The sequence below is a fragment of the Canis lupus genome, chromosome 15 (assembly GCF_048164855.1).
Source record: "Canis lupus baileyi chromosome 15, mCanLup2.hap1, whole genome shotgun sequence".
NCBI classification, from domain to species: domain Eukaryota; kingdom Metazoa; phylum Chordata; class Mammalia; order Carnivora; family Canidae; genus Canis; species Canis lupus.
In genome coordinates, this window is record NC_132852.1 from 58,623,101 (window position 1) to 58,637,361 (window position 14,261).

At 37.5% G+C, this 14,261-nt stretch overlaps 1 protein-coding gene and 1 long non-coding RNA gene across 7 annotated transcripts in view; one reads left to right on the plus strand and one right to left on the minus strand.

Moving 5' to 3' along the window:
* The window catches only part of CNTNAP2 (contactin associated protein 2), a 1,976,111-nt gene that overhangs the window by 1,061,907 nt on the left and 899,943 nt on the right, over positions 1-14,261 (plus strand). The window lies entirely within an intron of this gene.
* LOC140605320 (uncharacterized) lies at positions 1,802-12,304 on the minus strand. The gene is made up of 4 exons (XR_012008035.1): positions 11,775-12,304; positions 6,362-6,410; positions 2,518-2,645; positions 1,802-1,846 (listed from the first exon to the last, which is right to left on the minus strand). It is a non-coding gene; the product is annotated as an uncharacterized lncRNA (long non-coding RNA).

The following is a 14,261-nucleotide window of genomic DNA, read 5'->3' on the forward strand; positions in this document are numbered from 1 at the left end:
ATTTATTGTCCATAGTTATGTATTATATAGCAGAATTCTGCTAGAAAGCATATATTTCCATCAAATATGGATTAAATCTTAATATCGGAAGTCCTAATCAATAAGAGGCCTATTTCTTGCAACTTTTTTTCTTTCTTTTTTTTTTTTTTTAATTGTTTTCCCAGCTTAACTCTTACCTGAAGGTAATGACAGATGTGTTAGACCACAGCTTTACTTCCTTCTAAGGCTACCTCTTGGCATCTGTGGCTTATAATTACCATACTTTAGGGTATGATTTTTTAAAATCCTTTTAAGCTCATAAATTGAGGATTCTCTTTCAGGTCAGATTGCCAACATAAGCCGAGAGCACCTGCCATTTTAAAGTGGTTTTGCTTTTATCTCAGCCTGCAGGCTGGCTAGTCCTAGACCGAGTTCGTCTGTCTCTTGAAGACCGCTGAACACAGCAAAAAGGAACCAAAGCACAGCAGCATTTGAGTATTTCCTAATATTTCTTCTAATGTTGAAAATCTCAGTTGGTATCTGGTTTGCCTTCCAAGCAACAGCAGTTAACAACATGACCAAACATTTTGCAACAAATAGCGACCGTCGCAGCTCTCCAAACCTGTTTTAGCCCAGATTTCAGGGCCTGGTGTTCACTGCAACCAATCCCATAAACTTATGTTCTGTTATGTTTGACACCTTATTTTTAAATATAGTACCACATATGGTATTGGTAGGGATTAGGTCAGCTCTGAGTGACACAGACTGTGATTAACAAAATAGAGATTTTTTTTTTTTTCCATGAAAGAGGATTGAAGGTAAACTCTTACGGTTGTTGCAAAGCTCCATAGAGTCAGGAAGCCAGGTTTCTTCTGTGTTTTGTTTTGTTTTGTTTTGTTTTGTTTTGTTTTGTTTTGTTTTTGTTTTGGCTTTACCTTTCCTTCCAGTTAGCATCGACATTGTGGTGTCAAAGGGCAGTTCAAGCCCCAGATAGTATATCCAATTTTTAGGCAGAAGCAGAGAATGAGAGGGGCTGGGCTCTTTCCTTAAGGCCACTCTCTGAAATCCATATTATGTATGAAACACATCAGTGGCTGAAATTTAAATGGTCACATAAGGGAGATTGAGTAACCAAATGCCCAGCTAAATGTCTGTATTCGTGCAAGAGGGAGAAAATTAATATTGGAGGATAATTAGCAGTCTCTGTAACAACTCCTCTGTTTAATATGAAATGCTTGATGCTATCTTTGAATTTGATTATAGTCTGTGCACCCAATTTTACTTAATAAAGTGACGTCCAATATTATTATTCATTCCTTGGGCAAATTTTGAAAATCCATGAATGGGTGTTTAATCTAAAGATAGTGAGTTTGGGAAATACATTTAAGTGGATTCATTTCTTTTCCAAGTTTTCAATTATCCATCATTCTAGCCTGAAGCTTTTTATAACAAATAATTTAGAGTAGTAAAATTAAATAGTTTTTAAAAAGCAATAGAATATTCTCTAATCATGTATTTATATCTCTGTCATTCACCATCGTATTTCTATCCCCCATAAAAAGGCTCATTCAATAAATTCTTTGCTCTTAAATTAAGAGAGAGTTATTTGACCATTCCTCCAAACATTAAAGTTATTGAAATTAACGTTGGTTGTTATCTAGGAACTTTTTTTTTTTTTTTTTTTTTTTTAGCCCAGAAAGTAAACTATTGTACATTTGTTAGTTCACGGATGGTAGAAATTTGATCATGAATGTTTTGTCTGGAAAAAGGGAAATTAAGAGGCCAGAAAAATATACCTGTGGATTTGGGAAGCTGTCCATACCTTAAAAAGAGGTGAGGTGAATGAGGTGGACAACTGGATCTTAAGCTGCAAGAGAGCAAGAAACACCCTTGATTTTGCTCATCCCAGCTTACCAAGATACTTCACAGGGCCTGACAGGCAAAAGGGGCTCATTATACATCTGCTCAATGAATTACTGAGGCTCAATGAATCATTAAAAAATGTGTTCTATGAGAATGTTTACATTATTTCCTGCTAGAGGGCCATTGTATACACATTTTAAGCCTTTTTTGGCATTCTTCTTATTTAAAAAGTATAAGATACACCATGCCATACCTTATATTTTTATCTCTTACTGTGGCATTAAAGAGTAGTCTGCAGGAAGGCATAATCTTTCCCTAGACATCAACTCTAAAGGTTAAAGCTGTATTCTACAACACTTTGGTTTTTCCTTAATAAACATCTCTACTTTTTCCTTATATGAATTTCACTAAATCTTTCTAAAACTTCTTTTTTTATGTCTGAAGATTATATTGTCCCTTGGGAAGGTGCATTTTCTGATGTATCGTTTATTTTTCAAAGAAAATAATCTTTTAAACCACCCCCTCAATATTAAACAACATTCTGTCTGTGGCTGTAGATAATGGTGGAAGAGTGGGAAAGCAGCCTCCAAATGTTTAGAACATCAACATTTTTCAAAATGATTTCAGAGAAGTGGAATTAGAATACTTAAAAATAACTCTACATGACTTACTTACAGTGGTATGAAATGTTTGTTTAATATTTCCAAATGTCATATACGTCTTCTTCAAACCAGGTGGTTGGATTTAGTCCAATGGGTAAGACGCATGTAATTCTCTCTCCCTTGCCACTCCAGGTTGTTCCTCTGGTAAGGCAAGAGAATAATATATCTTGGTGGAGGAGAGTTCAAGAATGAGGAAGACGTGCAAATATTTTATCCCACTTACAAAGAACTTAGCAACCAAAGACAGCCCCTGTTCGTTATTGCTGACTAAATACATTCATTTCTCAGCCAGTCAGGTAACAGCTAAGATTCCCCATATAATGATGATAAAATTATGCCAGTCACAACTTCCAGCAATATTCATTGTTGAATTCACAGAATGTGTAATTCTTTTATCGTGGTAAATTACACACAACACCATTTACCATTATAACCATTTTTAGGTATATAGTTCAAGAGCATTAACCACTATTCTGCTTTCCATCTCTTTGAATTTGCTGTTCTGTGCACCTCTTATAAATAGAAGCATGGGATACTTGCTCTTTTGGGTCTGGTTTGTTCCACTATTGAGCATACTGTTTACAAGTTTTGCCTATGTAGTAGCAAGTATCAGAATTTCCTTCTTATTTATGCTGAATAATATTCCTGTGTCTGTGTGATACCCATTTTGCTTATTCATTCATCCATCAATGGAATTTGGGTTGTTTTTACTTTTTGGCTCTTGTGAATAATGCATATACAAATGGTGTACAATGATCTATTTTATTCCATTCTTTCACTTCTTTTGGGTATAAACCTAGAAGTGGAATTGCTAGATCATATGATTATCTTATTTTATTTTTTTTGAGGAACTTCTATATTGTTTTCACTATGGCTGCACTACTTTACATTCCCACCAATAAGGCACAAGAAAGGGTTCCAGTTCCACCACATGTTGACCAAACTTGTTCTTTTTATTTTTTTTTCTTTTCTTTCCTTTTTCTTTTTTTCTTTTCCTCACAAAAACTATGCAGATGGGTTTGAGGTGATTTATTTTGTTTATGGAGAAATGAAATGTGTTATAAATGTCCTCTTACACTTGGCTTTTACACTTAGCCTCTCTCCTGTTCTGCAATGACACTACTAGACTAGACAGTAAATTCTCTGAAGACTGGAAGAATGTTTACCATTGTTTTTCAAATTTTACTATAATGGATGTTTAATACATGCTGAATGAGTGAATGCACAAATAAAAATGTAAGGAGACATAAATGAGTGAAGAAGCAGACTAATGCATTTTAGAATTTTTATATAAATAATTGCTAATTTTCCTTTTGTTGCTTAGACAAGCTATGGAAACCCTTAGGAACCCTAAAACTCCAAAGCTGACTTGAAGAGTCTTGCCAGGTTTTTCCATTTAAAAATATATACACTCACAACAGTAATATTCACTGCCTTTATACTATGTTCTAGGAATTATTCTTAGAGTTTTCCTTAATTTATCTCATTAATCCTTAAGCGAGCCCTATATCCAGTGACTATAATCATTATGCCCATATAATAAACGTAGATATTAAGCCTCCAGTTTTGTGATTTGCCTGAGGACCATCAGCTATTGAGAGTCAGAGTGAGGACTTGAATCCAGGTTTGTCTGACTCCACACACTAACCTCCTAACCAACATAATATATTGTTCATTAGAATGTCTGCCTTTGTGTAGCATTTTCTTAATTACTTCCCAGGTTAAATTGTAATCACTGTTTTAAATGCTTCAGAAAACATTCTTACATTAACACTTAATCAAATTTAATAGATCAGATCAGGATAAAAGAGCTGAAGAGTCAGATTAGCTGTACTTTAAAAATCTCCAAAGGCCTAGAGAAGCTACTCCTACCTTCATTTCATAGCCATCTTAAGTCTTCAAAGATCAATGTGCATTGAACATTCTTTTTTTTTAATTTTTATTTATTTATTCATGAGAGACACACACACAGAGAGAGAGAGAGGCAGAGACACAGGCAGAGGGAGAAGCAGGCTCCATGCAGGGAGCCTGACGTGGGACTCGATCCCGGGTCTCCAGGATCACACCCTGGGCTGAAGGCAGCACTAAACCGCTGAGCCTCCCAGGCTGCCCTGAACATTCTTATCTTAACTTTTCTCATCTCATTTATAGGAATGAGAGACTCAAGTATAAATAAGTACTTAAAAATATCTGTCATGTGATTACTGGAACTTTAGGAAATACTCTCTTCTTCCAAAGTTCTTTCCTTATTGTCTCTGCAAGAATACTTGAAATTCTCCCATTATGCACTTGGGTTAGAGGATTGTAAAGATGCAAATGCTGTCCTAAAAAGTTGATACATAAAGCCCTTATCAGCCATCAGCACCTTAGCAGGAATTAGTTGTACAGTAAGAGAAGAATCTTGAGAGAATGAACTCTAAAAAAAATAGTAGAGTGCTTAGTAGGTTTGAATAAGCTGGAGATTATGAAAAATGTCTACAGACAGTTTTTAGGAAAAAATATTTAAATATATAGGGAAAAAATGAGAATGTGGTCTCATCTTAACAAACCATAGGAAAAGAGCAGGGTGGGCTGCTCCACTCATTTTATTCCTTCAGTGTTCTTTTCCAATGAAAATGGATTTCAAACTGGAAAAAGGGAAAACAAGTATTAGAGGAAGGACACTGGGACCTAAAATAGATGAAGAGGGGCACCTTGGTGGCTCATTGAGTGTCAGACTTTGGCTAATGTCATGATCTTGAGCTCTGAGGATTGAGTCCCATGTAGGGCTCCCTGCTCAGAAGAGAGTCTGCTTGTCCCTATCCCTCTCCCTCTGCCTATCCCCCATTCATGCTTTCTCAACTAAATACATAAAATCTGTAAAAGATAAATAAATAAAATAGGTGAAGAAAAGAAGAGCCTCTAGTTGCCTGTAAGGAGCAAAGGATACAGCTCATCTTCATTAAAAACAAAATCACGTATCCTATTAATTCAACAATTAATATAGCTGGGAGTTGTGACTAGCTTCATTTTTTGAATCTCCAAACCACTCAGGCTCAATGAAAATACCCAGCTGCTCCAAGTGTCCAGCTACAATGGGTGGTCTCTCAGTCATGGATGTAAAATGATGGGGACTACTATTGTTGGCCACTTATAAAGTGAGAGAGAGCAGAAGCGCCAGGTCTCTATAAGCCTGACCTTAATCACTGTAAAAATTATAAAATTGATGATTAAACTTCTTGCTTATCAATACTTAATAATTAATGAAGCAATCAAGTATCTTACTAAGAATAAATTAATCCAGGAGTTTTTTTTTTAATTGATTGAAAGATCAAAGGATTTTCATTGGCAAGTGATAACCATTGGAGAAGCACGCATCCTCACACATGCACACACCATTTGAAATTTACTACTAAAATAAAGCCAATCTGTAGCAGTGCACCATCCCCCTCAGCTGTCTTAGGGCAAACATAGTAAAGAACTGGATAGATATTGTAACTTTAAATTTTATTTATTTATTTACTTATTTTTAAAGATTTATTTATTTATTTACTCATGAGAAACACAGAGAGAGAGGGAGAGAGAGAGAGGCAGAAACATAGGCAGAGGGAGAAGCAGGCTCCATGCAAGGAGCCCGATGTGGGACTCGATCCAGAACCCCGGGATCACTCCCTGAGCTGAAGGCAGACGCTCAACCACCGAGCCACCCAGGCATCACACTTTAACTTGATTTAACAAGGCCTTTGGCAAAAATCTGTTCTAGCAAAATCTGGAATTGAACTTAAAACCTTAATTAGGTTCACTAGCTCTTCCTTCAGTATACAATTTTGACCCCAAATTAAATAGATAAAGACTAAGAGAAAAGGTGAATGTACTACCTTTATGAAGTCTCCTCATGTTGATGTTTCCCCACCATACTCCTTAAAACTGGGAATTAAAAACAGAATAAGACTGGGCTGATAATACATAAGTTCTTTGATGACTCAGGGCTGCTTAAGCAGCCCCCATTATACACAGAGGTGTATATATATTAGATCCTCTGCCAACATCATGGTAACAGAGTGAATCTGAGTACTTTGAGACGAAGACAAGTGAATATAAAAAAATTTTAAAGGCCTAATGTTTTTTAATGGAATAAGGGTAGAAGTTATCTGTGAAGCTACTCTTTCTTCGAGAGAGCTATTAAATTCTATGAGTAGCTGGCGGTGTATTTGTAATATAGGATATGATTGACAGCATCCTGGCCTCGCATCCTTGGGTGCAATCACACGGTCACCCCTGCGTGGAGGAGGAAATGCGGAGGAGGACAGAGCCCATCCTGCCCACTCATAGAGCGTCTGTCGTAACTTCTCTGACTTCTGGATCCTGGTCTCGACATGTGATTCTTAATATCGCTGATAATTTTTCTTTACTCCCTCAGATCTTAACTTATAGCTCTGACATCTTTTTCTGCCCCTTTAGTACCTTGAAGAGGTGCCCTTGTGCTGTAGATATAGTCAGCTGAGTGAAGGCCTCAAGACGCAACCCTAAGCCATTACTATTATCCCTTCCCTATGAAACATTTTTTACCAAGACTTTAATAATAACATCAAGCCAAACCTATCAAATTTGCAAATAATACAAACCTGGGAGGCATAGCTACAAGCACAATGGCATGGTTTTTAAAAAAAGAGAGAATTTTTAAAAATCTACGTTCAAGCTCTGGTTCTACCACTAACTAGTTAGTCAGCCTTAGTTGCCTTACAAGTGAGAAAAGCAAGATTCTGTGAGGTAAGCAGACTGCACACACAGCTAGGAACTGAGAAGAGACTGCAGCATAATTGACACTCACATCTGTCTGCCTAGAGACACCATATACTTTGGTAACAATCTGAATGGGAGGGCCTGACAAGGAGTGCAGGGTGGGGACAGGGATGGTGTCCAGGGTGACTGGCTTGGACAGCTGGTGAAACTGTGCATACGCATCAGAATGGCAAAGAGAAGGACATTTAAGTTTGGGAGCGAAGATGACATTTCGCATATATCAGGAGGGTTTCCTTCAGACATTCCTATAGAAACGTCTCTATATACTTGGGTGGGGAGGTAATTTGAGAGTCACCACCATAATGTTACATTGGCAACAGTGGCAAACCTATGAAAGTGGATGGAAAGGAGATCAATGTGAAAATGAGTACCAGAGCCTGAGCAGGATGGGACAGACTTTGGGATGCACACAGGAGACAGACCCCCACATGAGACTTAGGAGAAGCAGGTGTAGTAGCTGACAAAGAGCCGTAGGGCACTGAGCATGTAGAAGCCACCAAAGGAGGAGAGAAAATCCAGAATTTGTAGAGTTTGACAAGGGATAATCTAAAGACCCATCAGAATAAATAGAAAGGGGTCTTTGATGACTGGCCAGCATGTGTGCCAGTCTTTACTCTTCCTGTATTTCATCTCCCCTGGAATTAAGCACTGATCAATTCTCTAAGACTTTTCCAAGAGCATCCTCATTTGGAAGTGGTTTTATCAGCTGCCTCAGTATCCCAGAAAGTTGTCCACCAAGTGCTTAGCTTTGTTCCTCTCATGAGACTGACACGCCTTATCAGAACTCTTCTCAGATACCCCCTCCTTGTTAAGGCTGAGCATGATGTGGCTTTGGCGATAGTTAATATGGGAATCCTAATAAGAAAGGATTACTGTTATTTGCATGAAGTTAAATGTTAGTCTGCAGAGCAATAAAGCTACTAAAATTTAATGTTCAGATGATCTTAGCCTGCATTAATGGAGAAGCATCAAGACCACGAGAAACAATAGCTCTATTTTCCTCTACTTTGGTTTAAACTATATCTGTTATGTTCTATTCTGGGTGCCAGATTTTAGGAAAATTAATTCACTTGAATGTATCGAGAAGAGGGTAAAATGAAAAATGTTCTGGAAATTGCTTTTTTTGTGATGAAAAATATCCATAATGGCAACCAATTGGACAAAGTTTTCAGAACAGAAAGCTCCCTTCTGCTTTCTCTCTCCAGTCTTCTAAAAGTATGGAGTGCTCCACAGACCACTCAGCAAGTGCCTGCTTGACATCTTGAGAAGTTCAGCACTGCCAATCAGCAATCAAAAACGTTTAGCAGGGCCTCCTGGGCAGAACACAGAAAATAGGTGAAAGAAAGAGAAAAAATAATTCTAGTACAATGATGATCAAAGTCGGTTTCTATCTAATTTGGAGGGGGGGGGGGTTGCAGACACCTTTCCATGAACACATGGATTTGGGAAATGTTGGCTTAAAAGCATACAGCTTTCTTGCTGCAGGATTCCTCCACGTACTTAATATGCGAATATACAAGTCACACAGGTTCCCAAATTTATTTGGCCTTTTTTGAATCGACCATCTTTAAGTACTAGTACTTCCCAGGACACATTTTGGGACACTGATCTAGAAAGTGGGAAGAAGAGCAGGAAAAAGATGGAAGAGCACCACCCACCAATACACAGATGGGATTATGGTCTCGCTGTTACCCCATGGTAGAGACTTTGATTGTGTGATGGGTTTGTAGCAGGAGGAAAATACTCTTTTATAAACCATTTTATTTTATTATTTTATTTTATTTTATTTTATTTTATTTTATTTTATTTTATTTGCATCATGGCAAGAGTGTACTCTTTAATCCCCATCATCTATTTTATCCATCTCCCCACCCAACTCTGCTCTGTAACCCCCAGTTTGTTCCCTGTAGGTAAGAGTCTGTTTCTTGGTTTGTCTCTCCTTTTTTTCCGCCTTTGCTTCTTTTGTTTCTGAAATTCCACATATGAGTAAGATCATATGATATTTGTCTTTCTCTGACTCACTTATTTTGCTTAGCATAATACTCTCTAGCTCCATCCATGTTGTTGCAAATGGCAAGATGTCACTCTTTTTTATGGCTGAAAAAAAATATATGTAGTGACATAAATACCTTCCCATCAAAGCATCCTTGAATCTGAGATGAGACACAGTCATTTTATTTAAGCCAAAACTATGAAAAGCGTCAAAGGGGCCGTGTGCTTGGATTCTCTACACTGGACCCCTTCCTAAAATTTTTGCTCTTTTACTCCTACTCCCCATCTTCACTTCTGTCTGAAATGATGATATGCCTAACGCTGGTCCTCTCAGAGCCAATGTCTTCATTTAACGCCAACCCTGTTCTACTCTCCTCTGAGACATCAGACAATCTCCTGCAGTTAGTTTTTCTGCCTCCTTCTCCATCCAACTTTTAATATGCTCTAGTTTCCTAATTCCAGAAATATACAAACACCAAATGAACCCTAAAGTGGCCCTTGACCTTGCCCTTCCTTGATGGTAATAGCCCTTCTCTTTCACTACTTAATGGGCAAGACTTTTTGTAAGAGTGTTTAAAATATTAGTTACCCACACGTCTCCACTCAACTATTTCTAGGTGCACTGTGTTCTGACTCTTCCTACAATCCCTGATAATAAAAAAATAATTATCTGCAAGAAGAAAAAGATGCTATTTAGAACCATAAAGACTTTCTGTAGAAGATGAAAACTATTATATGACTGGTCTTTTCTTCTGAGAAATCTTGATAGGTTTATTTGCTTATGTCCCTTTGGAGACTAGACTAGAAATTAACTGATCTGCATGCTCTGGAGATCCAGAGGTAATTCTAGAAGAAAGGAATAGCAGAGGGAGATATTGAGGAGCCCAGTGAAATGACAGATTACACTCCTTCCAATGTGACTTCTTCACTTGATCAGTTGTTCTGTAGCAAATCTAACCAACTGAACGAAATGCCTGTGATAAGTATCTGTATGTGTGGAAACTAGAAAGGGCTGGTTTCCCATCCAGGTTAGTGTTGGCGAAGCAGAGATGCATGTAGAGGCCCTCTTATTACTTGTGTCTATTCCCATACTATGGGTATTACTTAACTTAAAAAAATCATATTTTTCAGCATTTGTTATACCCCTCATTTTTTTCTCACGTTATCTTCACAGTAGTCTTATGAGTTACCACATAGATTTATTCCTAATCTGTAGTTGTGGCAATCAAAACTCAGAGAGTTTTAAGTGATTTACCTAGGCTTACAGAATTACTAAGTGGTAGGGCAGGAATTCATCCTACCTTGTACTTAGTAGGTACTCAATTTATATTCATTGAATTTAATTAGCTTGAGAGTCATTGTGTAATTTAGAAACTTGGCTTAGAAGTATATTCATCAACTTTTTTTCCGGGATAGAATATTTTCTTAAATACTGACAAACAACCAAGGACTCATGCTGAGCTAATGCTTCTAATAGAATAACCTAGAAATCTATTATTGTATTGTGGAGCTATCAGAGCTAGTAAAAACTTTATTTGATTTCTGTTTTTCTCATTTATTCTACAAATGAAGAGGATAGCCTTAGGAAAGTGATTGGCCTGTCATTTGATCTTTATGAAGAAATTACACATAATTAACTTATTTCATTTTTAGTAAGTTACTAATTAGGTGATTCGTTGAGATTCCAAAGGATTAATCTTTTGGCTTCCAGCACGGTAGTAAAAAAGAATCCCCTATCACAGAGAAAACAAAACCATCAGGAGTTCTTGAGCCCCCAAAGAAAATAAATGATTGAACAAAAGAACAGCAATGAGAGGCTTTCATCTAAGCATTTACAGTGAAACAGAGATTTAAGAAATCTTATGATCAAAGCAGTCAAATTAAAATAGAAATAAATTATTTATTTAGCTGAGGGTAACATTTTTCTTTGTGATACTTATTTTTCCTAGAAATTAAGCCCATCATCTCAATTGTGTCATAATATTTTAGATTTCACAGCATGAATTACTCAACTCCTATATTATTAAATTAAGCCTTATTGTTCCCAACATGGAGCTTAACATTTAGTATCTAAAGGTCATTGCTCTACAAACGTGAAATGGAAGAAATAAAGTTTAGCAGCTGTATCCCATTATACTAGTGAGAAAGGAAGAAAGGAAGGAAGCAAACAGCAGTGGGGACGAGTGGGACGTGCTGAGCAATTAAATATCTTCTGGGCCGATCTGAGGATCGTTATTTTCCTCACATTTTCAGCTTGTATTTAGAATCAGGGAGAATATGGAAGTGTCAAGAATTAGAACTAAGTTCAGTTTTCTTCATGTGACCTTTGTTTGTTGGGTGGAAAGAGCTTAATTTCAGGAAAAAGACACAGGAGATTTTGAACTCTATGATGATTTTGTTGGGTATTATTTGTAGTAAAATTGGAGAGTGTCTAAGGAATGTCATACCCCCACAAGATTGTGGTCACATTTCAAATCTTACAATTTTGTTGCTTACTTTCCTCTGTATCTGTCACTCTCATGAATGCAGCAGCACACCTAGCACAGGATGCGCCTAAAGGGAGCTTATTTAAGCACGATGATCTGAAAATAAATTAAACGGAAAAGAATAGTCAAACGGTCACAACATCCCTCCTTAGGTCTTTGGGTCCTTAGAGTTTGGTTTAGCTCATTGAAGTCTCTCACCCCTTCATTATGGGGGCAAAAATAGTCAAGAGAAAATTTGTATCATGACCTCTTGATGAAAATGGTCAGTTAATGCCTTCCTGCAGATTTTACATGGAGAGGGAAACTCAGAACCCTTCCAGTAAACAATCTATAAATCAGTGAGGAAATCAGGCTTGCACAGAAGAAATGTCCTACTGAAATCATGGAAGTTGTTAGTGGCAGAGCTAGGATCAGAATTCGCATGTCCCATTCAGTCCTCCTTTCACTGCTCAGTTCTGAGTCTCTGCTGCCACAGTGTTAAGACCCCAGTGTTAGTTGATTCAGTGCAGAGTCAGATTTTCACCATTGTCCAGAACCACCCACAATTCTCCAGAATTCTGTGGGAGAGGGCACAGAATCCTGTGGAACAAACCAGGAGATTGTTCAACAATGAGAGCAGCATAATTTTATGGTTAGTGCCAGACCAGGTGTTATCGTCAGCATATCACATAGTCTCTATTGGAATCTCTCAGCATTCCTGTCATCGATTCTTCTCTCAGGTGAAACAAACCGTATTTTAAACTTCCATGATCTCTATAATAAACTTGACTATAGTGTTTTCAGGTGTACATGTAACATTTAAAGGACAGCATGTGGCTTTAGTTACAATCATGAACACAGAAATTAAAAAAAAAATGTTCATCAGTAAGATTCTCTAAATAATTGACCACCCTCTGACCTTATCACCATGATTTCCTGGAGCTACGTGTCAAGAGGATGGACCTTGGCTCATAACATTTGAGGGGGGCTGGTCACTACTTCTCACTTTTATGCTTAGTCTAGGAATGAAGAATGCCTAGGCTACAAAGTCTAATTCCTGCATCTTCTATTGTCAGGTAAATCTGTCCCCTGTAATCTGCTCCATCACTCTTGCTGGATTTGTGTTATGTGTAGTGCTGGCTGGAGTAGATGGCCTCTCTCTTCCTATGATTTTCAAATCATTTCCTGGTTTACTAGATACTAGAAGTGTTGTGATCCCATCCCCCAAACAATATGTTAGAGTCATTTCCTGGTTTAGTAGATACTAGGAGTGTTGTGATCCCATCCCCCAAACAAGATGTTAAAGTAGTAGGCTAGTTTGGAATTACCCAACATAGGGCAGAGCACAGTCTTACAATGGACTCTGATGGGATTTCTGTGTAGAGAGAATTCTTAACCTGAAATGTTCAGTTACAATTCTAAAGTATTTCTAAATATTTATTTTCTGGGCTATCGAAAATACACGGAATCGCTTAAGATTAGGGTGACTGTCTTAGTTACCTTTCCAGAGCAAAGGCAATCCATTCTGATTTTTTTTAAAGCAGATATGGAACATAGGAAGAAAGAGTGCTCTTTATTCTATTGTTAAATAGATTCCCTCTGGATTGTTAGTAAGTCAAAGAGAGGTAGTTCCTTCACACAGCCACCTGGTAAAAGTGAGGTAGTATATTATTAAAGCCTATTAGATCAGCATACTTTTTTCAGATTTTTAACAATAGGGTTTTTAAATCCAATTTCAACTGGAAATGTTATAAAAAACAACAAGCATCCCAATCAAGCTGTTTCATGATGATCAGCATCTTAAATCAGCTTTTCAGGCTAAAGAAAAGAAAAAAAAAAACAAAACTGCGTGAGTTTTTTAAACATTATTTAAATAAAGACCAAAGACTCTGGATCATTAGTGTTTGCTGGTGTGGGTGTGTGTGCAGATACATGAGAAGAGTGACAGGACACACAGCAGACTTGTGACTGGGACTTTCTGAAGACAAAGTGAAAAAAAAAAAAATGAAAAAAAAAAAGACAAAGTGAGAGGGAAACGGGACAGGAGGAGTGAAGGGCTTGGCTCCCGGCATCTCAGGTCCTTTCCTGTGTCTGTATTTTTTCTGTTCATTTTCACATACCATTTATTTCCTTAAAACTTAATTTAAAAAATCATCCTCATAAAATAAGCTTTTATTTCCTTTTAAAGCGGGGGGGGGGTGTTAGAGGGGCAGGGACAGAGAGAATCTCAAGTTGGCTCCATGCCCAGTGCAGAGCCTGATGCAGGGACCGATCCCACTACCTTGAGATCACGACCTGAGCTGAAATCAAGAGTAGGACGCTTAACCGACTGAGCCACCCAGGCGCCCCAACATAAGATATTTTTAAGTGGCAATGTATTTTAAATGTTTTTCCCTCCAAGAAATGTAAAGGACTTCATATACTTAATGTTATTATCCCTGAAGTGCCTAACTTGACAAATTATGAGTTTGCCTGATAAGCTGATAACTGTTTGTCATTAGGAATAAAATATTCTGTA